Below are 26,559 nucleotides of genomic sequence, written 5' to 3'. Positions count from 1 at the left end.
TAGTTATAGTGAAAAAGGACAGTGAGGATAACGTCAGTCATCTTCCAGAAACCTTCCTTTGTTTCCAGGAAAGGACACATCCTTCAAGACTCTCCATACTCTCTCTCCTTCTAGAGAGATGGAGGACTACAAAACAGAGCATAAAAAGGCAAATTTTCCTATGGTTGTCCTGGTAGGGATTGTACCAACCTTATTCCTGTCAGGATAAATAACTGGGCATGTTTTCAGCACCTTTCATTATCCAAGTATAAAACTTCTAATTAAATGAGATGGACATTGTCAGTACCTATGGCAAGAACCTTTGGCCCAGTTATGAATAAGGAATGCTTTATAATTTATTTTTTTTTTTGAAGATGCCATTCAGGTGGGTGAATCTAGAAGTGGGGGATGAGGATTTCGGTGTCTTGCCAAATTGGTCAACAGCAGAGAGTCACCGAGACAGATCCTAGGTAGGGACTCTGAAAAGCAGGTGTGAGAGGGCATGATGAAGATGTCAAAAATAAGAGACAAAACGTGAAGGGGTAGCCCATAGCTCTTGAAAAAATTAAGAACTTTCCTTTTTTTTTTCCAACATTACAGGTGAAATCCTGGACACGGCGTGCAAGCCTGCCTGGCTGATGGGACGGAGGCTTAACCCAGTGCCCTGGTGAACCACTTGCAGGCAATACATATGGGGACTGCATAAGTCTGAGAACCTGGTGCTGCTGGTGGGAAACAGGTGAGTTCCTAGCTGATCTCCCTCTTTCAAAGCAAAATACAAACACACACACACATATATGCACATATTTTTATATATTTGTAGCCAATTTAATTAAATGAAATTCCTTACAAGCTGGGACTGAACAAGACAAGATTGAATCAATAACTGCTTTTTTTTTTTTCTTTCTGTTTTTTTTTTTTTTTTTTTCAATTCCTGTGTTCAAACATAAGTCCCTAAGAAAGAAGGGCTGGATATTCCAACACAGGAAAGTGTTGGCTTTTCAAACTGATTGATTACAAAAGGTTTTAGTTAAATCACCTCATTGATTAACAAAGACTAGGGCTATGCCTCTGTGAACCACTGTTACTACACGTTGGTTGGTGGCTAAATGGGAAAAATTAAAGAGATTCAGTTGAGTTTAACTAAAAGTTAACTTCAGTGGGGTAGTATTTTTTTTCCACTGGATTTTTCTCATTCAGCACAAAATAGCATCAAATGTATGTTCTGTTTTATGCCGCTTTCAAGGAGAGGAAATGACAAAATAGATGTAAATGCTTTCCTGCAAGAACCCAGTGATTATGGCATTTATTTTGTATGTGGGAGGCCACAGTTAAATTCCTTCCTCAGCTTGAGGACATTTAAATCATTATCACTCAGATATTGGGGCTTTTGTTTAGGTGGAAGAGAGAGACGTTCCTAATTCCTCTTGTTCTGCTTTTACTGGGATAATACTTGAAATATTTTGGAGGCCGTGGAGGGAATCATTTTGTGTCTTAGTGCACTCACCTCGGACAAATGAGGTCTGTGTTACGCTGACTACTTAATCTGAGTGTAAGCTTCTCCTGAAGCAGGGACCGAAATCCTTGCCTGCATCCCCCATGACTCGCCTAACCATTCAGTGATGAAGTTGTTTTGCGCACTGTCTGAGCCCTAATGAATGATTTATTCTATGTAAAGTAGAGCAGCTTCAGCAGGAGAGACGGAGACAGCCTGACCCTAGGCCCCAGGCTGACAGCCTGGCAGATAGGTTAATACCCCGGTGTGCACTGGCTCAGGCAAAGGAGGAGATGGGTCCCAGATCTGCCACAGCCCAGCTGAATGCCTGAGTGACATCTCTCCGGTTACTCTGGAAGACTTTTAAATCTAGCAACAATTTATTTTTTTTCCCTTCCCCAGACAAAGATAAAAACGTTGCCCTGATGTTTAAAGTAGCTGTGGGAAGATAAGAAACCACATTAGGTGAAAACCCTTTTGCCCAGTTCTTTTCTTGACATCCCAGTTGCAGCTACGACTTGAAAAAAGTGATAGATAACTGATGGTTACCTTGATTACTCTGTTGGTTTCATGCTTTAGAAAGGGGAGCAGAACTTTAGTAAGACCTTAGGACTGCTTGCCAGATCAAACAGTGTTTTAAAAAAAACCTGCAACCATAAAATGAGTATAGAAGACAAAAGGCATATAAGCTTTCCTACTACAAGAGTACTTTTTTTCTTTATTTCCTTTGTTTCTTGTTCCTTGGGCTGAATCCTGGGGCAGAGCTACGAGAGGCAGTGCCAGTAGCCTGAAATTACTGATGGAAACATTTTTATTCAAAGAAAAACATCTCAAAACCAATACCTATAGACTGGTATAGTTTCCTTCTGTCTGGAGATTGAAGGGGATGCTGGACAAAGCACCTAAGGTGTGATAAGTGCAATCCCGTGTAGTCAGAAGGATTACTTCAGTGATGAGAAGGACTTTCTCACTTTTTTGTCCCATTTCTTTTTTGACTGGAACTTTGAACTGTGTTTATTCCTTTTCTTTCCTTCTTCTTGTCCTTGAAAGAAAAGCAGTGGAAGTCAGATGAATTTTATCACTTTTTCCCAGCATTTGCTGTATAAGACTTCCCTCTCCTCTCCCATTAATGCTTACTCCACTTTCTTCTCAAAGCATCGGTCCGTTCCAGAGTCACTGTTATCAAAAGATTCCCTAGCTGAGAACGATGCCAAAATAAACTGCTTCAGGTCCCACCTCTCAAGACTCTCAGGAATCCCAGCAGAGACTGATGAGTTAGATTTGGCACTCATTGTATATTTTAAATATATTCTTTTTCCCCTCCGGGTCATGGATATTTAGACAGATGTGTTTAGAGACTTGTTAAAATTAAGGGAATAACAAGGTTAGCTCACTTTGTGTTATCTAAGTGACCAAAAAAAGTGTCCTTGCCACAGCAAGCAAGCAAGACATCAGGGCCCAGCTGTTCTAGAGTGTGATGGAGTTTGCTTTGTTCTTTCTGTTATTAACTGGAACCATTCAGTAAAGGTGTTAGGACTCCTATCACCTCAATTTTTGTATCATCATTCCCTTCTGACAACACTTTGTACCTTTATATTGCCTAAAATGCAAAAACCTGAGACTGAATTGGGCACCTGATACCATCAAACACCTGTGAAAATCCCACCCTTAATGACTGCACCTTCATCTTTAGTGCTTCTGCTGGAAGCAAAGCTTTTTTCCTAAGCAGAGGTGTGACTCTCACTGCTGTGACTGCCAGAGAAGGAAAGCCTTTTAATTGAAGCATTACACCTGAATGACTGTTATCCCTGCAGGAAAAAAAGGAAAAATTAAAAATCCCCACAACTTACGGGACCAACAAATAACTAATGAGTCTGTCTACGAAGGAGCAGCAAGAAAAGCATGTCACCTTGTCTTGTTTGGTTTGGCAGAGCTGGGACGCTCTTAAGAGATGAAGCTGCTCCAACTTGCCTCTCCTTCTTCCAGAGCTGTGCAGCCTCTGCTGCCAAAAGCACTCTTCCTTCGCAGCACACGCGGCAGGTAAGTGTCTGCCAAATGACAAAATGCAAACCTCCTAACAAGCAGCTGAGGGTAGGGTGGAGATTCCAGATAGAGACAAATCTATGTCCCTCAGGAGATCTGGAGCAAACTGATCGGTATAAGAAGTATTTCACTGCTAATTAAGTCTTGATCCTTTGGCTTCACTTAAAACAGTTTGAGAGTATATCAAGTTTGAGAGCAGGTGCTGACTAGTTTGAAAGCACTGGTCCATCAGATCAGGTAAGGGTTTTATATACAGAGATTCCCTTAAAAGGGAGACTGTAACTTGCTAAGTGATAGATATACCCAGGCCCTTTCAAGTATAATGCATTATTGACAGAGTTATAATGCTTCTGACTTACTTTTATTCCCCTGAACACTTGCAAAATTCCCCTCTGCTCTGAAAGAGCCTCCTCTGTCTCAAATTCTGTCCTCTTCACTTGTGTGTGTGGAATGAATGCTGAAGGAGGCATAGCCAGGTGCAGCTCAGAAATCCCAGGAGTATTCACTCCTGCTCTTCCTGCCTTGGTTTGGAACCCAAATCTGAACAGGGAAATCTGATTGTAGAGGAGATGACACCTCCATTCTGTCTTCAGACTTTTCAAAGGTTAGGAGCAGAATGCCTCACAGGTTGAGCATGTAGTACCTCCTCTCCCCAGGTGCCACAATTTTTAGAGGAATGGTCACTTTTTATTAGTAGCTCTTTGTTTCCATGGCTGATCAGAATGAAGAAAGGCCTAGGAAATGTGCAAGTGAAAAATAATTAGCTGCATATGCAGTGGGGAGCTGAACTAGAGAGGTCATTAAAAATTTGGGTTATGTTTTTCTGTATCTGAGAAACTTCTTTCTTAATGATCTCAGTGCTGCAGAAAACAACAAAGCAGGTTAGAATAAATAAAAAGCTGTAACATGCCTCCTTACTGATAGGGCTGCCTGAGGACAGAATGCAGAATGGCACAGACTTACAACAGCTTGCAGTGCGACCAGCTCCAATTGTTTCCAGTCATAAGTTGCCTGAAAAAATCATAGTTGAAAGATATATTTTTCTCATAATTTGCCTTCTGAAATTTGGGTCTCTAAGGTTCACTTTTTAAAAGATTCTTCCTAGTGTCATAAGGCTGCATTCGTGTGGCCAAAAGGGTTCTGCGCCTAACTCATCAGCTGAAGATAGAAAACTATTTGCAAGTATACCAGCTATTTTTTTATCATTCCTTGTTGCGTTGTTAGTGTTCTGGAAGTTAGTAGGCACTCTTTAAAATCTCTGGTATGTCTTCAAATTTCTGCTGCTCGTACTGATATTAGAACCTGTTAAGGTACTGGTGACCAATACTGGTAGATGGATTTTCATTGTGGCAAGGTTTTAAGTCAGACCTTCCCTCAGCTGCAGTCGTGGTGGTATGATTTCCAGCTTGCTTCCAGCCTCCTGGAATTTGGCAGACAGCCGACAGGTGGAATGTTCCTTGCTCTGGAAAGACAAAAGAACTGCAGGGATGTTTTCTCCCACTATTATGCCTTGCCACGAGAAATCTTTGCCTGGATTTCTCTGTCCCTTGTACTGCTGTGGAGACACCCTTCTGTGGCTCGAGCTTGTGTCTAAAATAATAGTGCTGTATAGCTCTAACTGGAGGCAAAATTTCACCCTGCAAGAGATCAACAAACATAGTCCAATGTGCCTTGTACCAGTCAGCATATCTGTGTTCTTCAAGCTCCACTAGTAATGTGTCATTCACCCTAACCGCTTGTGTTGATTTTGGAATGAGGTCTCTTGGTGCCTGTGCTTGTAGTCATAGCTCCTTTCTACCTGAATCAAGAAGAATCTTCCTGACTGGGCAGAAATGGTAAAAGGAGTTCATTTTCTACTGGCAAATGTGCTATAAGCTATCCATTAATGAGTTGTGACACCTATACCTGCTGACAAGCATTCTACTGAGCTTAAGCATCAGAATTAAACAGAATTGCCCAGTATGTTGTGGGAACAAGACGTGGTTCAAGTGTACTGTGCCAGAAATTACAACCTATCTCCAGAACGCCCCCGTTTAGATCACAGAAAAATATGGCATCCACAGAGGTCCATTGTTGGACAGTATCTCTGATACAAAACCATGTGGATTCCTGAAGAAATTGGTCCAAAACAGTTTACAGGGTGAAGAACCTGTGGAAGACTCCTGAGATCCAATTTCATCTGGACCACAACTCTGCAGGCCCTATGTGACTGAGTGAATTAACCCACTGTTTTCAGCAGGGAAAAAGAAAAAGGGGCAGGGGGGCTAGTAAATCATGCAAAACATCCAACAACACTAGGCCACCAGTTGTGGTTGTTATACCTTTCATTTGCTCTTAATTTGGAACATTGGCAGATTGTTAACGACATGATCCCAGAAGCAGAACTTGGGAAGGAAACAAGAACCTAGGGCTCTTGTTGTGGCCCTGCAGTTAAATACTGTGTTTGTGATGTTTGTTTTTAATCCTACTGTAGTTCCTTCCTTCTCCAGCAGTGAGAAGAGAAGCTGCTCAACTTTTTTCTCTGTGGGTTTGGTTTTGGGATGGAAGTAAATGAGGTGAGGCTGCAGCCAGGGAAAGTGCACCTTCCAACCCAGCTGCTTTGAGGGAGGGCCCAATTTAATAGACTATTTCTAGCTGCAGAGCAGCCTTACGTCTTTCCCCGAAGCCCTTTTTGCCAAGGGAAACTAGTAGGAGAGGTCACAGAGCAAGAGAGAGGCCTGATGCCAACCTGTAGGAACATAAAATGTACGTGGGTGAGGAGGTCTGCATCTCATATGTAATGGCAGAAATGTGGAAAGCGATTTGGCAAGCCCCGTGAAGGCATTTTCTAAGCATGGTAAGTAATGTACCCTTTCAGCACTATTACCATACACCAGGTAATCTATGTTGCCCTGTAGAGTCTAGAATCTCCATGTGTATGAAAATAAATCATACATCCAAATTCGTGTTAGAGGTCAATATGCCTTTCTCAGCCAATAGTGCCTGAGGTTTTTGATGTTGATCAGGATGTGGATAATTTTCCTGTGAAGTCGGAAGAATTGCAAGCTGCTCTTCAGGTGCCAAGAAATAATATTTAAACTGTGGTTGTTCTTATTCCTCAAAAGTTTCAACATATCTTTTGAAGCTGATGTGTTGGAGGAAGCAAGCAAAAATCAGGTCACTTCTTCTGCAGTTCCTTCCTCAAAAGAGAAGAATCCCCACGTCGGTGTACATCAGGTTTTGGGGGAACCAAACAAAGCTGATAGAAGAGTTAAAGCAGTTAGCACCGTACCCACCTCTGTCTTCCGGCCTCTCTCTCTGGGATAAATATCCAGCACCTCCAAGATGTGGCAAATGTCCAATTGCTTGTGAGGCCACGGCCCCACATCTGAGCTTGGAGCTACCAACTGGCAGTGGCAGCAGCCCTGCGCTGTCCGGGTGGTTACAACCAGGGTCTTTGAAGTTCTGCCCTTCAGCTATCTCCTATTGCACGCAGCTTGTGATACATGAGTCTGTGTCCTGCAGCTGTCACCATTTAAGTCAGCAGGCATTTGAAGCAATGCTGGCCACCCCAGGGAAAAGGACAAGAGTTGAATAAAGTGTTCATCTTCAATTAAACCATTGGGATGCCAGCGCTGAGTGTGATTCCCTGCAACTTTCTCCTCTGAGCCTTGTAATAGGAAAGAACAGAGGCAGCTGTCAAGGTCTGCTAGTTAGTACAGGTTTGAACCAAAGGAGGGGGATCAGTAATGGTGTCAACTTGTTTGTACGTGGGGCAAGCTGACTTCTTAGGCAGTGGTTTCAGGAAGCTCCTGCTCCCCTTTACACTGGTGCCTTCAGTTTGAAACTGTGCTGCTGACTATGTTAGAGCAAGCCAGCAAGATAATGCCCAGGCAGCAAAACCAGCAAAGGGGGCTTAAAAAGTTTCCTCGAGGTGAGTCAAATTCAGCTCGAGTCTAAGGGCAGTTCCTACTGAAGCCAGATCCGAAACTGCTGCTGAAGTCGGGTTGAAACCAGTGGTCCAGATCTTCATCTTGCGTACAGTATCTGGGCTGCTTTCAGCAGGAAAGACTTACTCACACAAAGAATAAGCAAGAGGAAAATATGACCCACCTGGCTGCTGAACCCATTTAAGCCTGGGTTGACTTAGACTAAGCATTTTTTTTTTTCGGTCGTTCTTGCATATCAAAATGCCTGCCTGTTTTGAGCCACAACAAAAGCGGTAACAACAGACTTTGACACCTGTGTTTCCTCCAGCTGTGAGTCTCGTCTTTTTTTCTGCAAACCGCTTTATCTGCTTCAGAATGAGGGGAGAGTTCTCAGAATTACAAACGCCGCTCTGCAACAAATGGGCTCATCGTTTGCTTTATCGGAAGAAGCGTGTGCTTCTGGCTCTTATTTGTCGGTTTCCATGAACTTTACATGCTGCAGGGTATACCCCTGACTTACAGAGTGAGTTTGATACAAATTGCATAACAAAATAATTTACGGCGCAGGCTCACATGTTTAAATCCTCGGTTATGTTCTTAAGGATCTGACTTTTTCTCCCCCTTGCCAGCTGTCCTCCCTTAGTGACTAGTGCTGATAACAGCCCTGCTGAGAAACCAAATGGCAGAAAGCAAATTGCCTTTTTTTTTTTTAAAAAAAAAAAAAAAAAAGGAGGAGGGGGGGGGTTGTTGAGTAAAGAAACAAAAAGGAAAAGGGGGTCAGAAAAAGTTATTCTCAATTTCCAACTCCTGTTAAGCATGAGTTACTAACCTGGCAATCTGTGATAAGACTGGAATTGTTGCCATTGAAATGAGTGGAAAATATTGTTGTCATTCACAGCAGAAGAGCACCGAAGGAATTTATGGTATGAAAGTTGTCTGTCTTCTAGTGCATCTGCATACACCATGTGCTGGGCCACTTGGCAGGCCAGGAGATTACATAAAAAAAATCTTGGAAAGTCTGCTGTCTTTGTTTAATATATCAGAAACGCTGTTCTTCCATAACCCGAACAGCAGCTCTGTATTACAATTTTTAATACAGGGTAGGGACTAAACCCAGCAGAAACAGAAGCCGTCTTGCTTCCATTTCATGAACTTCCAAAAGGACACTGAGCACAGAATCAAAAAAATATGGTGGGCAGTAGCATGAGATTAACTTCTGACCTGCACCTTACTTGATATAATGTCGTTAACAAGTAGACAACCCAAATAAAATCATAGCATATGGGCTTCACATGCTGTACCACAGCAGGAAAAATAGTATAGGTGGAAGAAAAGTCATTCAAGGCTCCAGGGATCATAGCCAGGGAGTCGGAACATGGGATATAGTTGAAATCTCTTGGACAGCATTGAAAATTTTACCCTTAGTTTCAGTGAACCAAATTTAGGTCAGCCTGATCCACCTCCTTCCCCTCAGTGGGTCTAAGAGAGGAATTCTGTCTGGGTAGATGCGTCTCCCAACCTAGATAATTAATTATATTCATTTATTTTAATTTAATTAAAACAGGAATAATTTTACATCACAAATTAGTTGTCACTGTTTTATTTTTTTTTTTTTTTAGTGTTCACATTTATGTCAGCTGGAAAGATCAGATAGACTCATTCATTTCCCTTTTTGCTCGTAGTTGTTTTTCAGTCCCCTTCCTGTTCGAGTTCTTATGCAATGCTAAGTTTTGCTTTATGTTTAAGCTTTACTGTACGTTTTCAACAAGGTTATTTAAACTGTGTCTGATCCCGCAAGTTTCTCTTCTGTAGTTTGTGGTCTCCTGGACTTCCCCCCGACCCTTTTTTTTTTTGTTTTATTTTCGTAATTTTTCAGTAACTTCAAATGTGGAAAAGGGTTCACGGTTCTTGTTAGCATTTTTCACTTGGGAGATGTCTGACCTTCAGTACACCATTTTATAGCCCCAACCACCCCCAAAAATAAATATCAACAGAGAGCAGGTGATTAAATATGGAGAACTGCTGTATCATCATTTGGGGGATTAATAGGCAGCTTGTTACTCGTTTAAGCCAGTCCTTAAAAGCCTTTGTTCAAGTGTACAAAAAGGGTAACCCTCTATTCTGTACTTTGACCAAAAAAAACCACCCCAGACTTAACAAATACACTTAGTTTACACTGGCATGTTTGTGCATAAGTAATAAAAATCTCATTCCTGACCTGGCTTCATCTTCTAGTCCCTTTATACTTTGCTCTATAGAGTACAGAATAGATACCAGGGTCAAAAATACTTTCGTAGAGGCTTCATCATCTTTACATGACTGTTTACTAGATGGTTCTTCTCACAACGAACAGTAAGAATTAACTCATCAAAAGATATAAAGAGAAAGTTATTTGCATAAAGGATACTGGATGCATTTGAGCATCAGATAAGCTAATATTTTTAGAAAACATTAGCTCCTGTATATTGAAAAACATGGTAACATTTTTTGTCAGTCCCAGAGAACATACCTGATTTCATGTACTCTGTGATAGTATTGCACGTACTTTTATAAGCTATACAGAGGGAGCTTAATTCCTCTTTAATCACATTTTTTCACCATCTGAAAAATAATACTGTCTTCATATAGAATCCTCTGGAACAGGATCTGGAAAATATCTACTGTTCTGTTTATTTATTTTTACCATTGAATCAAAACATTATTGTCTTTTTATAGATCTCTGCACCAACATAATAAAAACACATACAAAAATCTTTGCTTTATAGGTGATGAAAGCAACTTTTTACAGAAGCATATGAGCTTTCGTCTCATTTGAATTTTGTAGCACTTTTCTATAAGGACAGAGTCTTTGTGAAATATGTTACGAAAAAATGGGGATTTTCTGCCTGAGCTGTTTTCTGTCAGAGCTAGCTCAGATATATTGGTCTATGAAGATATCTATTGCAAAATGCTGGTTTAGCATATGTTTCTGGCTTCTCAGCTGGTCTGGCCATCTCTAATGGGCAGTTGGGTTGAGAGTTGTGCCTCTGGGTCTGTCATGAGGCTTGGCTGGTGCTGGACGTTCTGAGAATTGGCACAACGTACTTTCACACGCTGCAAAAGTAATATCTTGTGCTAATCCCTTATGGCATTTACATATTACACAAGACCCTCTTTATAGAAGAAAAACCCAACATTTTCCCATGACCATAGTTAATGTACTGTAAATCTGTGAACTGTTGGATCTGTGAGCCACATCTCAGGATACTTTGTCCTCCAGAAAAAGACTTGATGCACCAGGATGCTTTGTATCAGAGGAAAGCTCTGGTCTGGTTAAAACATTAGTTCTAGGTTTGAGAAGTCTGAGTTAAAATCTATGCCCATCTAGTGACTGATGTGTTTCTAATTGTTAGGGCTCTACATAAATACAACCCACAGACAGATCCTCTTGTGATAGACACCCAGTTCCTGAATTTTAGAACATCTGTCCTGTCTCAGTCTAGGGGTTCATTGAGTCTACTATCCATGTGTCTATAAGCAGATGCACAGGGAAGACTAAAGACAAAGAAACAAGGAAAGGAACATAATTCCTCCAAATATTCTCCCAGTTCCCAACATTTTTGGCTTGGGAGATTTCACAAATGTGACTTTTTTTCCCCCTTTTTCTGTTTTGTAACCCTAAATGCCTCTCTCTTCAAGGCCTTGTACAGGTTCTTTGTCAACCAAGTAAACTTTTGCTGCTCACAATATCCTTTCTCAAGAGCTCTGTAGCGCACACAACATTTATTTCTCTTTTATTTTTCTTGAGCCTCACTCTTGCAAATTTCATTTGGTGCCCCCCCAGCTCTCATATGGGAAGAAATCGGCAAACAGTCAATTTTTATCTACCTTTTTGAAGACACCCTTTAATTTACTGCCCTCTGCCATGTGTCGCCTGCCCGGACTGTCTCTTTTCTAGGCTGACAAGTCCCTGCCTGCTCAGCTGTCCCTTAAGTGGAAACTATTGCATAAGATGGTGGCTCTAATGCTTTTTCACTAGTGGGGATCTTGACAGAAGATTTTCCGGTAGATTTGTGTCTCTGCGTGTGCATGTGCACATATTTATATTTACATGTAGAATATAAATATATTTACATTTATACGTATAAAATACACTGAAGGTTTAAGAGAACAGTATGCAAAACAGGAATAATATAGGATATTTATTCTAGGATAAATAGGATATTTATTCTTTAACTGTAATTTAAGCAGGAGAACAGGAAAAATAGCCATTACCTTGTAAAGGATCTTGTATCATTCTCCTTTGTGTCCTCTTTTTGAAGCTCAGCCTGACTGGCAACATGCCCATTTCTGCAAGAGTGTGAGAGCCAGCAAAATGCCCACTGAGGGCAACTGCACAGCCAAGCAAATGCCCAAGAACCCTATCATGCATTTGTTGAACTTGTCTTTCAACATAGTCTACTTTCTTCAATCCTTTAGAAGAGAAGGAAGGCTGAATCTTGCAGTTAGGGAATAACTTCTCACCACACACCTCACAAATGAAATCACAGGTCAGGCAGGGTGTCAGGGCCTTCTGGCTTTCTCCTGCATGCTGATTGTGCCCTCACACTGAGTGCATCGTATCGGTCTCTGTGACTTTGGGGACAACTGGAGAAATCCCCACTGAAGGCTAGGGTGCAAGACACGATATACTTGTGGTGCTGGTCTTGGTGCTAGTACACGCATGTCCATGCTTTGTGTCCAAGGAAAATAAAACTTGGGAAGAATTTACAGGGGCTCTGGAGATGAATAGTGGTAATGCGGTCCTCATGGTGGAAGCCACCATAATTCCTCACTTGGGCTCATCCTTGTTACCCTTGTCTGAGCATTGAACCTATCATTTTTGCAATGAAGTGGTAGCGATGCACAGGGTATAAGGAGCGTTGAGCAAACCATGGATTTATCCAGTGACATAATGGTCTTCTTTGCTACGAACTGTGTAAGTTCCTAATATATGATTTATTCATTTTTCTGACTGCTCCCGAGTGTTGAATTGATATTTAGAAAGCTAGGCAGTCCACAGTAGTTGCAACCCAAGCAGAAGGAAGCTAGACCCAGAGTGGGCAATTGGATAGAACATAACCTAGTGCACTTCAATGGAGCAAATGGCTGCCTGTTCTTTAATATGTAAATTATGTTTTGACAGATAATTTTGCTTGCATCTCTGTCGAACTCATGTAAATTAATAAAGCATTTATTAGCTGGATTTTGCTAGGAAGAGGTTGTGCACATGGAAAGATCTATTAAGAGAAGGAGCAACAGCATGGTGATGAAGCAGACAGAAATGGGGCTGATGTAGAATTATGGGAAGAATACAGCTCATGTGAGGATTAGAGTAAGTCCTTGGTCAGCAGCTAGTAGAGAAAGTCCTGTCACAGCTGGAGAAAGTCTTCTGAATATCCAGTGCCTCGGCTGCTTAAATATTTTGGTAACAGGGCACCAGATGAACATAAGTGCTAGTGAGATTATTTGATTATTTTCTTTGTCTCTTTTCTTCTGAAGTTCTCATTTTTATCCTAGTTCCCACTCCTGCACCAAGACTGGTATGTCTGTGGGCTGCCTAAACCTGATGTGGCCATCAGCAGAAATGAGGCCCTATCCTTCAAGAGCATGAAGTTCTTTGAGCTCAGGTTAAACTCAAGGAAGATCTAAGGAAAATTGTTGGTCTGAAATTGTACACCGTTCCCCCAACAGTACAGTGATTTCCCAACCTATACCCTGAACCTTCGAGATAAAGAATCGCAAGCTGACTTTATAATCCTTCTGAAGCACCGTGTTGACCAGATTTGGGTTAGAGGCAGAGTAGAAATAACCGTCGCAGATGCAACTGCTCCACAGCTCTTTGCACTCCTTCATAGCAGAACAGATTGGGGGAGCAGATCACATGGATTCTTCTCATCTACTTTGGTGAAAAGTTTCTGAGCTTAGCTCAAACCAACTGCTTTGCTTTAGACAGAGATGGATCCGCTCTTACGGCTCTGATGGAGAGAGGCAATACATCTCCAGCAGAAGAGCACTAGCAAATTAGAGGGCTAACTAATGATGTGTGTGTTTGCCCGTGGCCTTGGTCAGCGTGTATGCTTCATCTACACACAGAGTTGCTGTGGAAGTAACCCAGGCTTTCACAGCAATGTTTCTTTGCTCCCTGGTCATGGCAGTCCTCTTCTTAAGAGCCTTGAGCAGAAAAGCATCAAGACAGTGAGATGCTGACTTTGACTGATGCTTCTGAGCTGGTTTTTGTCAAACACAACCTTAAGCCCAAAGCCAGGAGTGTTTTTCAAACCGCAGAGGTCTCTCTGAGAAGTAAAGTTCCTCTATACTAAACTAGAGACTTGTTTTCTGGTAAAAAATGCATTCTGGAAATACAGAATGGCAATTTTACCTCTCCCTTGAAATCTTGTCCTTAGTCAGGGTAGGAATGATTTCAGCTAAGGAACGCGTCCTCTCACAATGCTCGACTAAAAGTACGTAAAAATACACGCCAGTGTGTTTTTTATCTCCTTCTGCTTTAGTTTAACAATAACCCAGCATATGACTCCCTTAGCTGGCAGACTGCTTACATGAAGTCTGCCATTTCTATTGCTGACACATCTCTTACTTTTTACTCCTCCAGACTGGAGCATATTTAATTAAACTTTGCAACTTCAGTATGAAGTTTAGGAAAAAATAAAGATAGTGTTCACGGGGAGAAAAAGGAATTCTTTTAAAGTCAGATTCATTAACTACTAGGCTATTAGAGTGAGGGTCACTTTGCCCAGACTGAAATAACTGGATCTCCCTAATTGCTTTTTTTTGGAATTATTTCTTTATTTCAAACATGTTATGCTTGTTAGTGATTTAATATGGCTGGAAGCACAGATTAATTATACCTGGCAGCTAATTGTAGGAAAGTTAAGGTGATCGATGTTTATGCTGTTTTTTTTTTTTTTTTGTTTTTTATGTCTACCTTTAGTTTACATACTTGGATCGGTTCCCTCCCAATCATGAATAAATATTTACTGCTTATATGTTCCCATGCAAATTGGATTAATTTTAGCATATTCATGGAAAAAGAAGATCACTGCCTATCCTCAACATTAAGTCAGCTGAACAAGCAAAGTTGTTATGTTATTTTTTCCCCCTGCTTAAGTAGTGAATGAACTAGATAAAAAATTCAGCCCGTGTTTGCTGATCTCAAATGGTTTGGGGGCATCCAGCATATTTGGATGGATGGAGGTAAAGGTAATCAAAGAACTGCCCAAGGAAGTGACTCTTCCTGGGGCCCTAACCTTGAAGAATTTCATTTAAGTACTGCTCAGCTAAATGGGATGGTAATTGGATAAACAGGGTGGTAAATGTTTGATTTTGGATATGGACAGAACTCAGCACATTCCTGTAGGTTTTTCTCTTTATAGCATGTCATGCAGCCTTCAGATCCTCTCTGTCACCACTGAACTTTGCATCCTGTGGTATAAATGTGCCACAACTTTTGTGCCATAGACTCTCTCCCCACTTTGCTAGCTGCCATTTCAGATGTGCAGCAAGGAAGCGGTGCTGAGGACCTTTAAGAGGAGATGGGGAGTAACTTTTCATACGTTCCCAGCATTTTGTGCCATGTTCCACTCCCTATGTGCTGACTCTAGGCATTGGAGAACTGATCCCATGTGATATTGATTATCTTCTCCTAGCCAGGAGGGAGCTCATTCGCAGTGCTGCATCCTGATGCCCTCTGAATTTGAAGTTTCCAGGGGATTGCTTCTCTTTTTCCAGTTCTCCTAACAATATGGGTGGGTCATCCCTTACTGAAAACTGCATAGTTGAGAAATCCTCATCTGTGCATTTGTCAGCTGAACTGAATTGTGGAATAAGCCTTGAAGTGAAAGGCCTTTTTAGTCAGAGATGTGACCCTTTCAGTTTTTTTGGCAGATTAATCGGTTGTAGGAATGCTATTCCTTTGGAGACAGCAAGTTGCTGAGGGCTTGTGCATTGTTCTTGTGCCATAATACAGTATCAGGAACAGGCTGAAAACAAAGGCACAGGATTCAGGCAATGCTATAGCGTGAGAGCCATTAACCAGTGCTGTAAGCTCTGCAGTGTAGAGGCTCCAGAAGTTTTTCATACAGAAATCTGTTCAGACTGGGAAAGACACCATCTAGTAACAACTTTTGGATGTCGAGCACTTTGACAACAAGACACTATGCACAGGAGCTTTATGGGCCTAATTCTGGGCATTGGGGCTTAAAAATCTTAGCCAGAATGCTGAAAATACCAGGATTTTACATCATCAGTCAGACTTACCATCTCAATGACCACAACAGTTGGATATAAACTGTATTTACTTCCTTCCTGACGTCTTAGAGGATGGGTCTCTAGGCCAGTGGGAGAAAGAAAAGAAACAGATTGAGGTTTTTGTTTTGAGTTCCTCAGACTTGATCTTTGACACCACCAAATTAATAGCAACACACAGCAGAAGTTCAGCTCTCCTCCTCCAGCTGGGGGACGTGCTGCTGGAGTCCTAGAGATTAGGAAGATAAGATACAGCCTGAATGATGTCGTGCAACTCAGCAATGAAATGGTCACTGTATCATCACTGCCAGCCTCCTCAAGCCCCAGAATAATAAATCTGGCATCTCTCTGGGTGCATGTGAGTAACCTGTGCATATGTACGTGACCAATGCCTGTTCAGCTACCCCAGTGTGTACTGGACACGCCAGATTCACCACGCGTGCGCTCCAGGAGGCTCAAGTGCCTCCTGTGATGTCTATGCCTCTGAACTCCTGGGATGCATCAGACACTTTTGTGATATGGAGTCGATTTTTACATGGTTGGTGGCCGTTTGTCTGGGATTTCCAGATGTTCCAGCTGCTAATTGTCTGGAAATCTGGTGGAATACTGCCCAAAGCAGTTGAGTTGGCAGGCTGGAGATGTCTTTTACATGTCTAATTAATGTAGTGTGCATGTAAAATGTCTTCCTGTGCAAAGACAACCAGGAAAGAAAAGTATGAGTTACTAACAGAGGCAACTAAAGTAGAACCTCGGTTCTTTGTGAGTCTCTTATTGGCCTTTATTTTCACATTTCTTATACAAATTCTATTATTCTACCAATATGCAATAACAAATATTCAGCAAGTGTGTGTACTTGTATTTACATGATATGCTTCAGGTTTTTAATATTTATCGTGTGCATTTCCAATGTGGTTGCTGCCTTGGCATCATCACGATCCTTGTCCTTTTGGAGACATGTAAACTTTGTCTTGTGAGGCCTTGTGGCCACTCCTTACCTCAGGCTGAACAGACTGAGAAAATCTATCACAAACATGATGGAGAGCAGTCTACACATTTTTTTTCTGAGGCTGCTTCTCCTAGAAGAAGTTTTTAGATCACACACTAAGGATGCAGCATTATATCCGTGTGCTGTTTACAAAGGGTGATTGGAAGCTGCTGCTTAGTAGGTTTTTTTTTGCAATTTTCTTTTTCTGCCTTTTTTTTGCAACTTTGAATTTTGAGGCCTATGGTGACTAGAGTAGTTACTCTGTCCGTTTCTTTTCTGTTGTGTACTAGGTGACAGCTTAGTGATGACCTGAAGGAACACAGAAGATCCTCACTGATTACCTTTGCAAGTGACACAAGACTGGAAGAACTAAAGATTATGAAGAGGCCAGCAGCAGAGAGCTTTCTGCCTGGATTGATAAGGTAGGAGAAAGTTAATGATTTGAATGTATATACAATAAGGAGAGGAAGAAGCATGAGGGGACAAATATTAAGACTATGATAGAATAGGAGACTGTTCTGGGAAACCGTAAGTACAACCAAGTACAGAACTTGGTTGAAATTTTCTACATAGACAGTAGAAAACAACTTCCTTGTGTAACACCATCCATTTAACTTAAAGTCCTTTTAAGATGTTAACCATTGTTGGAGTTATGAACAAGAAAACTTAAAGTGCAAACAGGGAATGTCGTAGCAAATATAACTGGGAATTCTCTGCGGCAAGGACTGGGATGGTTATTGATGATGTCTTTTGTTTGTAGGCCATTATGAGATTCTGACATTTAGAAAAGAGAAAAGGTGAATCAACCCTACCCTACAACCCAAAACTCTCAAAGTGGCACTGCAAGGTGGTGATTAGTCTGCCATTATAGATCTACATTTTCCATTATTTGTAGTAGCAAAGAATTTAATTTAGGATTTCAAGTTTAAAAAAAAGTAAATGGAGTGAAATTCCTCTAAAAGGCAATCTTACCAGAATTTTCTGGATGTTTCCCAATTTTATTATATTACCACATGCTCAGCATGTCTTATTTTGGAGTCTAGAATAAAAGTCTCTTTTGAAAAACCTAGAATTTCAGACACTTTCCATAGTTGCAAGAATGCAGGCCCAGAACAGGACAGAAACTCTGCAACTCTGCAGTAAAACATGACCAATATATGCTGAGTGCAGAGAAATCTTGGTGTAGAAATTTTCTTTAAAAATATTTCTGAATTATTCTGAATACAGAATTGTTGGTTCTTCGGGGGGGGGGGGGGGGGGAAAGGAGTACAAGTAATACTGTGATCATGATCTTTCTGAAAATCCTGGTTTAAATGTATTGCAATTAACAAGAGAAAACAGAAGACTGTATTTTCATGGCAAGCTGTGTTTTTTTCATAGTTCCCAGTAAAATCAGCAGTGTCTTATCACTGACTGAAAACAAAAGAAGTGGGCTATATGAGAGTGCAATTGAAAATCCTGTCCTACGTTGTTTAGGAAGTGCTTCTTTGTGTTCCAAAACAGCTGTATTCATGGGGTGGGTTTCATAAGGGCACATTCATAATTTTGTTGCGGGAGGTCAAGAAGGGGTAATCTAGCAGGTGAGAAGCAAAATTTTGAAGAAATGGGATCTTTCTCAAGGGCAGTTAGAATGGTTTGCATGACAGAGATGCTAAACTAAAGAAATAGAGAATTTAGAATCATCTGGTACAAGGTAAAAATTTCATTTTACGAATAAACTTCAAAAATCTCTGTCTTTAAAAGTTACCATCTGTAAATTGAGCTGAAATGTGCGTTTTCAACCACAGCTTTTCCTAGTGCTCAGTCATGAACTACTTCTTCAGCAGTCTACAGAAAAGAACAAAAATTGCACACTGTCTTCTAGGTGACTATATAAATGCATTGGGAAGGAGCTGTGAACATTAGCACATACTTTCTGTGCTTTAATCTATTGCACTTTGAGAGTTTGTAAGCAAACAAATGCTTTTCCTAGCATGCTGGCTTTGAAAACTCATTCTGTATCTGTAGGTGAAGCTGTCTTTTTTTTTTCTTACTTTATTCTCTGGTCGCTCTTTTGCCCACATGGGGAAAGAAAGGTAAAAAACATTTGATTCTGTTAATTTATTTTAAAGTAATTTAAAAGTTATTCTCCGTAAAAGCAGTTCTAATAGAGAAAAGCCAGCTAGGTTTTTCTGTACTTTTGCAGTGGAAATGTTGGGCTGGATTTAGACCCCGTAGCCCCTGGCACAGATCACCCGGAGCTCGCTGGCGATGATGGCTGGTATTAGATGCTGGCATCCCCTGCTGGTGCAGCTGGCGGTTATCAGCGTTCCCTGCCTGGCGAGCTCTTGCTGTGGGCAGTCTGCTGTCATCCAAGCCTGCTCTAGTCTCTGGTCTGGAGGGCTGCGGGGTGAGCACCCACAGCGGGAAGCTTATTGTCCTGCTGGGAGCTGTTCTTGAGGTCGCTTCTGTGGTCACGAGGGCTAGAAAGGTGTCGCAGCTCTTCTGGAGCGGAGAAGAGAGGGTCTCGTAATGAAGGGACTCTGAGGAGCAGGGGCTGAAAGAAGACATCAGGCAGCGCAACATTCCTAACGAAATCAGGCAGGTTGGCAGTGCTGTTTGCTGAAGCTGGGAAAGCCCGTGTGGTTTCTGTTACAAGAAAAAAAAGAGCCTGCTCAGCCTTACTCAGGCTGGGGTAAAAATGGTTATCTTTTTCCACTTGCTGTCTTTTGTCTTTGTGTACGGGTGATGGCTTTCCTTGGAGGAATTCTTGTTCCACCCCCATTTTGGCACGCTGCTGAGCGTGATTTGCTCCCCATTGGCGATGCGTGTGCTCCTGGAGCTGGCTGTGCATTAGCCCTCATCAAGGAGGAGGGAATTGGTTTAATTCCACCAGCAAGGGAGGTATAGTGCGCATCTGACTGCAGTTTGGTGTTTTTCTTGAAATGAGTGCCTGCTTTCCTATTGCTTTACCTGCCCATCAGATAGGATCTGCCAGGCCTGGACTTGATGCATTGTTCTCCTGACAATATAGTCAATTCTGCAGCTAATGCACGCGTAAGATGAAAGCTGAACATAAACACCTCTGCCAGCTACAGTATACATTTTAGTGCTCTGCCAGCTACCAAGGGACCGTACTTTAGAGTATTCAAGTCAGGAGTTGTAGGAGTTGCCACAATATTTCTCAGTGCCAAGGGTCAGGTCTTTTAATCTTCCATGATAATAAAACTACGTTTGCCCTCAGGAGAACAAAGGGACGTAGTTTTGCCCCAGTAAACATGCTTTTAAACAGTGGAGTTCGGCTCATTGTGGGCACCTGAATGCGCAGCAAGCGAAGAAATTAAAATTTTAATATATATTGTTAAATCAACATGAATGAAGAAGAAAACAAAAGCAGGCAAAAATGAAGTAACTATCAAATGGGAAGTACTTAAGGCAAGACTTATAAGATGTTTCAAAGCATGAATTGTAATATGTGTTTAAAATAGGACTGTGCCTTTATTCTCAGCATGTGGGTTACACTTTGAATATGGAACAAGAATTTAGCCTTTTTTAGAAGCTGCATTCTTAACAAATTATTCTTAAAATGAAACTGTTTAATGAAACCGCTTTTTAAGTGCTGTGTAAAACCATGCATTATTAACAGGACACCATACATAATACAATATAACCCTCTGCAAGGTAACAATAGTTCCTCTAACTCATTCATACCCAGTTTTGAACTTTACCACTTTTACCTGGGAATATAACGGGCTGGGCATTGTCTTTGCTGGAGATCAGTGACAAGTATAAAGCACAGTGATACTGGCACAGCCTCAGCTCTGGGAAGTTCGTGGTGTTTTGCAGAAAGCAGGTGGGCGAGCAAGGCGTACACTGCAGGGCAGATTGCACAGCTGTAAGATCCGGAATTCCCCTCAAAAGGATCGGCATGTCTTTGAAAATGAATTCATCACCGAAATAAAAGAGATTTCTGATGCAGAGGGAGAAAATGGGGTTTGATCAGTTTCAAATGAACTTTTTTTTTGCGTTTGTTTTGCCTCCATCTCCCTCTTTTTTTTTTTTTTTTTCCCCTTTCTCATTCTCTTTTCCCCCAAAATTCATTTCCAAGATCTAATAAAGGGGATGTTTTCATCTTTAAAAGGTTGTATGAGACTGTTGCAAGAAATTCTTTTGTGCAACCTGCTTTTCTATAAAAAACACTGGGAGCTGAATGCATCTGGATCATTAGATTCAGGAAACACCGTGTTTTCTCAGTATCTATGAAATGCATTCATCGATTATTTTTTCATCAGAATGCTTGCAATAGATCTCTGTGACTATTTTTCACTGTATGTTTTTGTGGATGGTGACAATGTGCTGCCCAAATTAGGAAGAATGGCTGCATGGTGTTTAATGCTCAAGCAGTTTGTAAGGGACTTGCAGGTTTGCAATCCCTACCAGGATTTCTCACTATGTAAGTGCTATGTGCTATTCTCAACTGCTAATTCACTAGCTGCATGAATGAATATACTGACATTTTACAGAAGTGTTATGGCTTTCTACCCTCAGAAACTACTGTAAACGTACGTAGTGATGTTAGGCTATGTGGAAACCAATGAGCTGCCAAATGCTTCCAGAAGTTCCCGTTTTATTTTGTGATATCAGTGCCTTCTCTGCTCTTGCTGATCGGTGTGAATAGTTTCTGGCAGTGAAAGTCAGCCAGAAAAAAAAAATATTTCGCTTTTGCATCTGATAAAAAATTTTATTGCCATATCTAGCTCCAAATAAAACTCCTACTCTTTCAGCAATTCCTGAAAAACACAAATTAATTTGGGTTTGAATAATACCCCCAAACTATTAGAGCTGCCAACTGAACAGGGAACAGATAATTAGGAGATGACAACAGACAGCACAAAGCCAAGAGAGGAAAAACTGGAACACAGCTAGAGAGCAACACTGGCCATCTAATCCATTAACGGCCTCCTATAATTATGTTTTGCTTTTGCATTAAACTGGTATAAACACAAAAAGACGTTAGTGATGTTTTAATCTCCAGGAAAAGAAATCTCCTCTTGCCTAACAGCACGCAGCACACACAGAAATATGACTTCAATTAGCACTACTGTAAATTTTAATTTAGCACTTGGTAGGAGCATTCAGCAATGTATATCTGAAATAGGGGCTGATGCTCCACTGAGGGTGTTCTGCACTGTCATCCCATCCATCCCTCGATTCATGTTTGTGGGGTGAGCAGGAGGGGGAGGATTTAGGAATTTAGAGCTGGTGGAAAATGCCAGAGGATTGTTTCCCCAGGCCTTCTGCACCCATTTCTTGAGCTGGTTTTTGGCCATTACCAAGGTGTCCTGTCTGGCTGCTGGGTGATGCTGCTGGCAGCAGTGCAGGCTCCCTCCTGCTGCCCACCCCAGGGAGTGGAAAGCACCTACGAGCAACCCAGCATCCAATTTCCAGTGACTGCCATATAATGCCCTTGAAGTTAGATTTTGTCCTGTGATTTTGTTTTGCTCCAGGCATGATGGGTGTCCACTGTGATTGGCACTGTTCAAAGATTATTTGCAAGTTCCCCAGCTAAGCTTTGGTATTCAGCTCCACCATGGTGCACCACCTTCTTTTTTTTGGTACGGGAATATCTTGTGTGAGTGGCACACAGGTTTGCTCCTACTAGTCAGCTACAACACCGGAGCTTGGGTTAGCACATTAGGGCACCAAGAATTTATGTTTGTTGCGGTTTAAAGTTATTCCCTGGTGGCAGTGCTTATTTGTGTTTAAACTGCAGATGCCCGTGTTTATACAATTTACATTGTTTAAAATGTCACTATTATTTGTTTTAAAAAAAAAATCCTGCTAGGTTTGGCATAGTGTATCCTGTAATTTATTGTACAGCCCTGTGCTATGCCATTTTAGTGAGAATCTTGAAACAGGGCCCTATGTTTTTTTTCCCCTTTTGCTGTTTGTTCTGCTCTTTAATTACATTCATATCAGCTACTTTGAAGTTAATGAGACTGTTGGGATATGTAAAAGAGAATCCTGTATTGATTTCAGTCCTAATATCTTATCTTTGCATCTTTCCCTTCCTGCATGTAATGTGTTCTGACTGAGTCACATTTGCTCACATGTTGTGATGGGTTTAATAGCTTTGGCCTGACACAGGGCTTTATCATACAATCCAAAAGGAAAAGGAAATAAATAAACACAAAATGCAGTTCTGCCTTCTCATTTTCTCATTAAGCCTGTTACATAAGGAATATAATTTATTAAAGTTGATGGGTTCTATACACATCCTAGGTTATCAAAAATATTTTTTATTCTTTCTGTGTAAACAACCCTTATCCTGACTTCTTGTCTTCCTCCCCTACTCAGACAAATGTAGAGAGTAGTATGGGATATGGCAAGCAACAGGCATGAGGTTGGGATGTACGTCAGTCTATGCTAAGATTTGAGGCCAAGTCAGAACAAGAGTTTAGATACAATACAAATGAAATATTTAATTGTTTTTGAACCCATTGGCTAGAACCAAGTTCTTAGATACTGTCAGAAGATAACAGAAGATGATTTTCTAATTTTAAGGGTATAAGTCTTCTAACACCAACTGTTCACATAAATGTTTTGGTATCTGAAAAGGAATTTTGGAAGTGTAGCTAAGCCATCAAATTTCGTGTGTGTGTGTGTGTATATATATATATATATATATATTTTTTTTTTTTTCCAGCCCAACTCAATAAGTAATTGCTTTGAGGTTTTGGAGCAGTTTCTGAACTTGAACCCTCTGTGTAAGCTCAAGTTCCAGTGTTCAACTGCCAGGTGGAAATCCCAGTAGAAACGTTACTGAGTAACTAAGTTTTTGCTCTGTTCCAAGTGCTTTTTCTTGGTTTTATTTGGCAGCCCAGAACTGCCAGGGACTAGGAGCTCAGCAGACATCCATTCTGCTCCGGAATGTGATTGACCAACTGGAGTCAGTAAGAACTAGTCGCATATTTTTAAATGTAAGTCTTAGTATGTTGTCCTTTGGTTTTACAAGGTTATTACCTCCACACACACCTTCAAAAAACTATCCACTTACATTCTAATTGTGTCCCATCTATAATAAAAAGTGTGATACCAGACTGTTTGGACCTATGTAAGAAATCTGTTCTGGCAACAAAGCACCATGGTGTTCAGCTTGGTTTGAGTTTGCATGGCATTGCCAAATTCATCCAAAATTCTGATTAGAACATAACTCAGACAACAAAATTTCATACTGTTTCCTACCAGAAGGTTGAATTTGTCTTGGATATGATATCAGGTCATTTACTTTTTTTTTATTAGTGCTGAGCATAAGTGTGTAATGATACCGGAGGCCACATTTTCCTTCTAATATTTTGTACAACACAGTTGACCACAAGGCTTACTGTGCCTTCACAAATAATTTGCTTACATTATGCGTGTTAGATAACTCTTGATCTCCTGTAATTTTTTTTTTTTTGCACAAATAGGAAGAAGTTCTTTGCAATATTAACATCTAAAAAAGCTAAACCACAACAGATACGTTATACCCAAAGTTTGAAAGAACGAAGTGTTAAGTTCCTTTCTTTAATCTTCCAGTGGCATCTGCAGCTTAACTTTTGTCTCTGCTGCCTTGAAAATCTTTGTCATAGTTCAGAAAAGTACCTCAAAATGTCCTTTGTGAAAGAGGACAACCTGGCTAAAAATCTCTCATCATTCACTGTGAATGATGAGAGAGGCAAGAGAGGCAAAGAACTGGGTTTAAAATTATGTGCAAGCCTCACCTGATCTTAATATGAATGCGCAGTTTGACTTCTGATTACATCTGGAAGAAACTACCGAGGAAGAGCTATTGCAGTAGTTAGACCACTGCCTTGCAACTGTAGAGATGTGTGATGTGTTCCCTGTTTGTAGCCCAGCCAGCTCCAGGAGTGATTTTAACAGTAAATCATATCCAAACTTCTTCATCTCACATCAGGATGCTGCACCTACCAGCCTTGGATGTCTGAATTTCTGGGCTGCAGCTGGAAGGAGGAAGCTGCTGTCTTGCAGCTGAGTTTGGTATTGGGTGCAAATTGCCATTGCTGCTGATCGACCATGCACAGTGTGGCTGCTGCCTTTGTTTCATAGAAACGTGCTTTGGATTAGTTAGGATATGGCACAGGTGCATCTTCTGGTGAGAAAGGGAAGGAAGTAAGGGTGGGATGGAAAAGGAAAGGGAGAAGCAGGAAAAGAGAAACATCCTGTTCCTTGACCACACATAAGGGATTTGGATGAAGGCTACAGATTTCAAAGTGAAGGATGTTTTGGGTGTATAAAGGTAACCCTCAGGTGTCTGCAGGTTCTTTACCATGTAGGTAACTGTGATCCCTTCAAAGCTGCCATTCAGAAGAAAGCCAAAGGCTTCCTTTCTAAATCCCCCCCCCATCAGGTTTCCATGCATTGTCCATCTGCATTGAGGTCTGTCCACAAAAACACCACTTTCAGGTCTCGATTCTAACACCTCAACCCCAAGCAATGCCAACCCTGCTGTGATCCTGTGACATTTTGAGAAATATTGTCAGAAGGGCTGTCCAGAGGTTGGCTAAAGTAAACTCATTCATTGTCCATTCATCACCATTCGTTAGTCACTTCCTTTCCCCCGTGAACATGAAGCCTTCCTCCAGCAAAATGAGGAAGTTTCAAATCCCCGAATAAAACCAATATCCATGGGGAACAAGGGTAAGGGGCACTATGTTGCTGTCTACTGGGGTTTTGAGCCAAAAAAATCCACACAGTTTTTCTACAGAACAATACTGTGTCTTCAGCGTAAGTGTGTGATAAGTCTAGTGTATAAAACCAGACTCTAAGAGAGGACAACTCTTTTCTACTCTTTGTTCTTTGACCAAGCAGATGCCTTGAAAAGTGACTTTGCTGCTCTGTGTCTCCCTTGTTCCCTTGTGAAATGGTATTTTCCCCATTAGGAAAGCTCTTTGAGATGTCTGGCTAAAAATCTCTCCAGCAAGACTTAAATGTTATTTTATTATACATACACACACGCACTGAACATGTATTTGGCTGATACAATGTTTTAATGCCTTCCCTTCCCGCAGATTTCTGTGAATTCATTGTAATTGCTAAAACTCGTTATTCTCCTAGTCACCAAAAATCTGCTCTTCATACTCCTGTATAAAAATAAACTCCATTCATTCATTTGTTTATTTTTACTTAAAATAAGATTATGCCTACTACTATTCCATCTGTAAAAAGTGCCTTGGCATATCCTTTTAAGAAAGCACTTATCTAATTTATTAATCTCTTAAATTCAGGCCTTTCCTACACCATTTTACAGTAAAAATATTTTTTAAACACAGAAGTGAAATTCCCTAAGTACAAAGCCTTGTTTTATTCTGTAGAATTACATTGTCAAGCAATGACAGAATAAAATTTCCCCAGATAAATAGAAATACTGCAATGGCCCAATTTATTTCTATCCTAAAATATGGATTTTACGTACCATTAATCATATTTTTGTTATGAAGTGGCAGGAAGCTGGCCTAAGAGTCTAACATAAAATATACTTCATCGTCACAGGGAAATCTACTCACCACCTGAACTGCTTAGAATTTTGATTCCTATATAACGAATACAAGGCACTTCAGGCAAGAAAAATTATGACATAATTGGCAAAAGTCCCATCTCCAGATGCAGGATCTTCTAAGACCGACACATAGCCTCACATAATTTATGTTATGGGAGAAATAAAATAACCGAACCCCCCTCTGATTACTCCATCCAGAAGCAAGGTTTAAGCAGGCTTGTTCTCTGAATTAAAACCAAATTCTTCCCCGAAGTCTTCAATGAATTCAGAAAACCGTGTTATGAAAGGTGCACAAAGGGCAACTGCTGCAGTTAAGTCTAAACTTAAG

The 26,559-nt window shown here is 40.9% G+C and overlaps 2 long non-coding RNA genes across 2 annotated transcripts; one reads left to right on the top strand and one right to left on the bottom strand.

Annotated features, from left to right (window-relative positions):
* Positions 1-2,000: 2,000 nt before the first annotated feature.
* LOC119716916 (uncharacterized) lies at positions 2,001-4,215 on the bottom strand. Its single transcript, XR_011808819.1, has 3 exons — positions 3,877-4,215; positions 2,612-3,522; positions 2,001-2,516 (listed from the first exon to the last, which is right to left on the bottom strand). It is a non-coding gene; the product is annotated as an uncharacterized lncRNA (long non-coding RNA).
* LOC110352773 (uncharacterized) lies at positions 3,376-24,356 on the top strand. Its single transcript, XR_005265720.2, has 4 exons — positions 3,376-3,514; positions 16,984-17,115; positions 23,552-23,652; positions 24,251-24,356. It is a non-coding gene; the product is annotated as an uncharacterized lncRNA (long non-coding RNA).
* Positions 24,357-26,559: the final 2,203 nt, after the last annotated feature.

Source organism: Anas platyrhynchos, chromosome 4, assembly GCF_047663525.1.
Source record: "Anas platyrhynchos isolate ZD024472 breed Pekin duck chromosome 4, IASCAAS_PekinDuck_T2T, whole genome shotgun sequence".
In the NCBI taxonomy this organism is placed as follows: Eukaryota; Metazoa; Chordata; class Aves; order Anseriformes; family Anatidae; genus Anas; species Anas platyrhynchos.
Note: the sequence above shows the minus strand (reverse complement) of the source record. Positions and strands in the feature narration are given on the sequence as shown.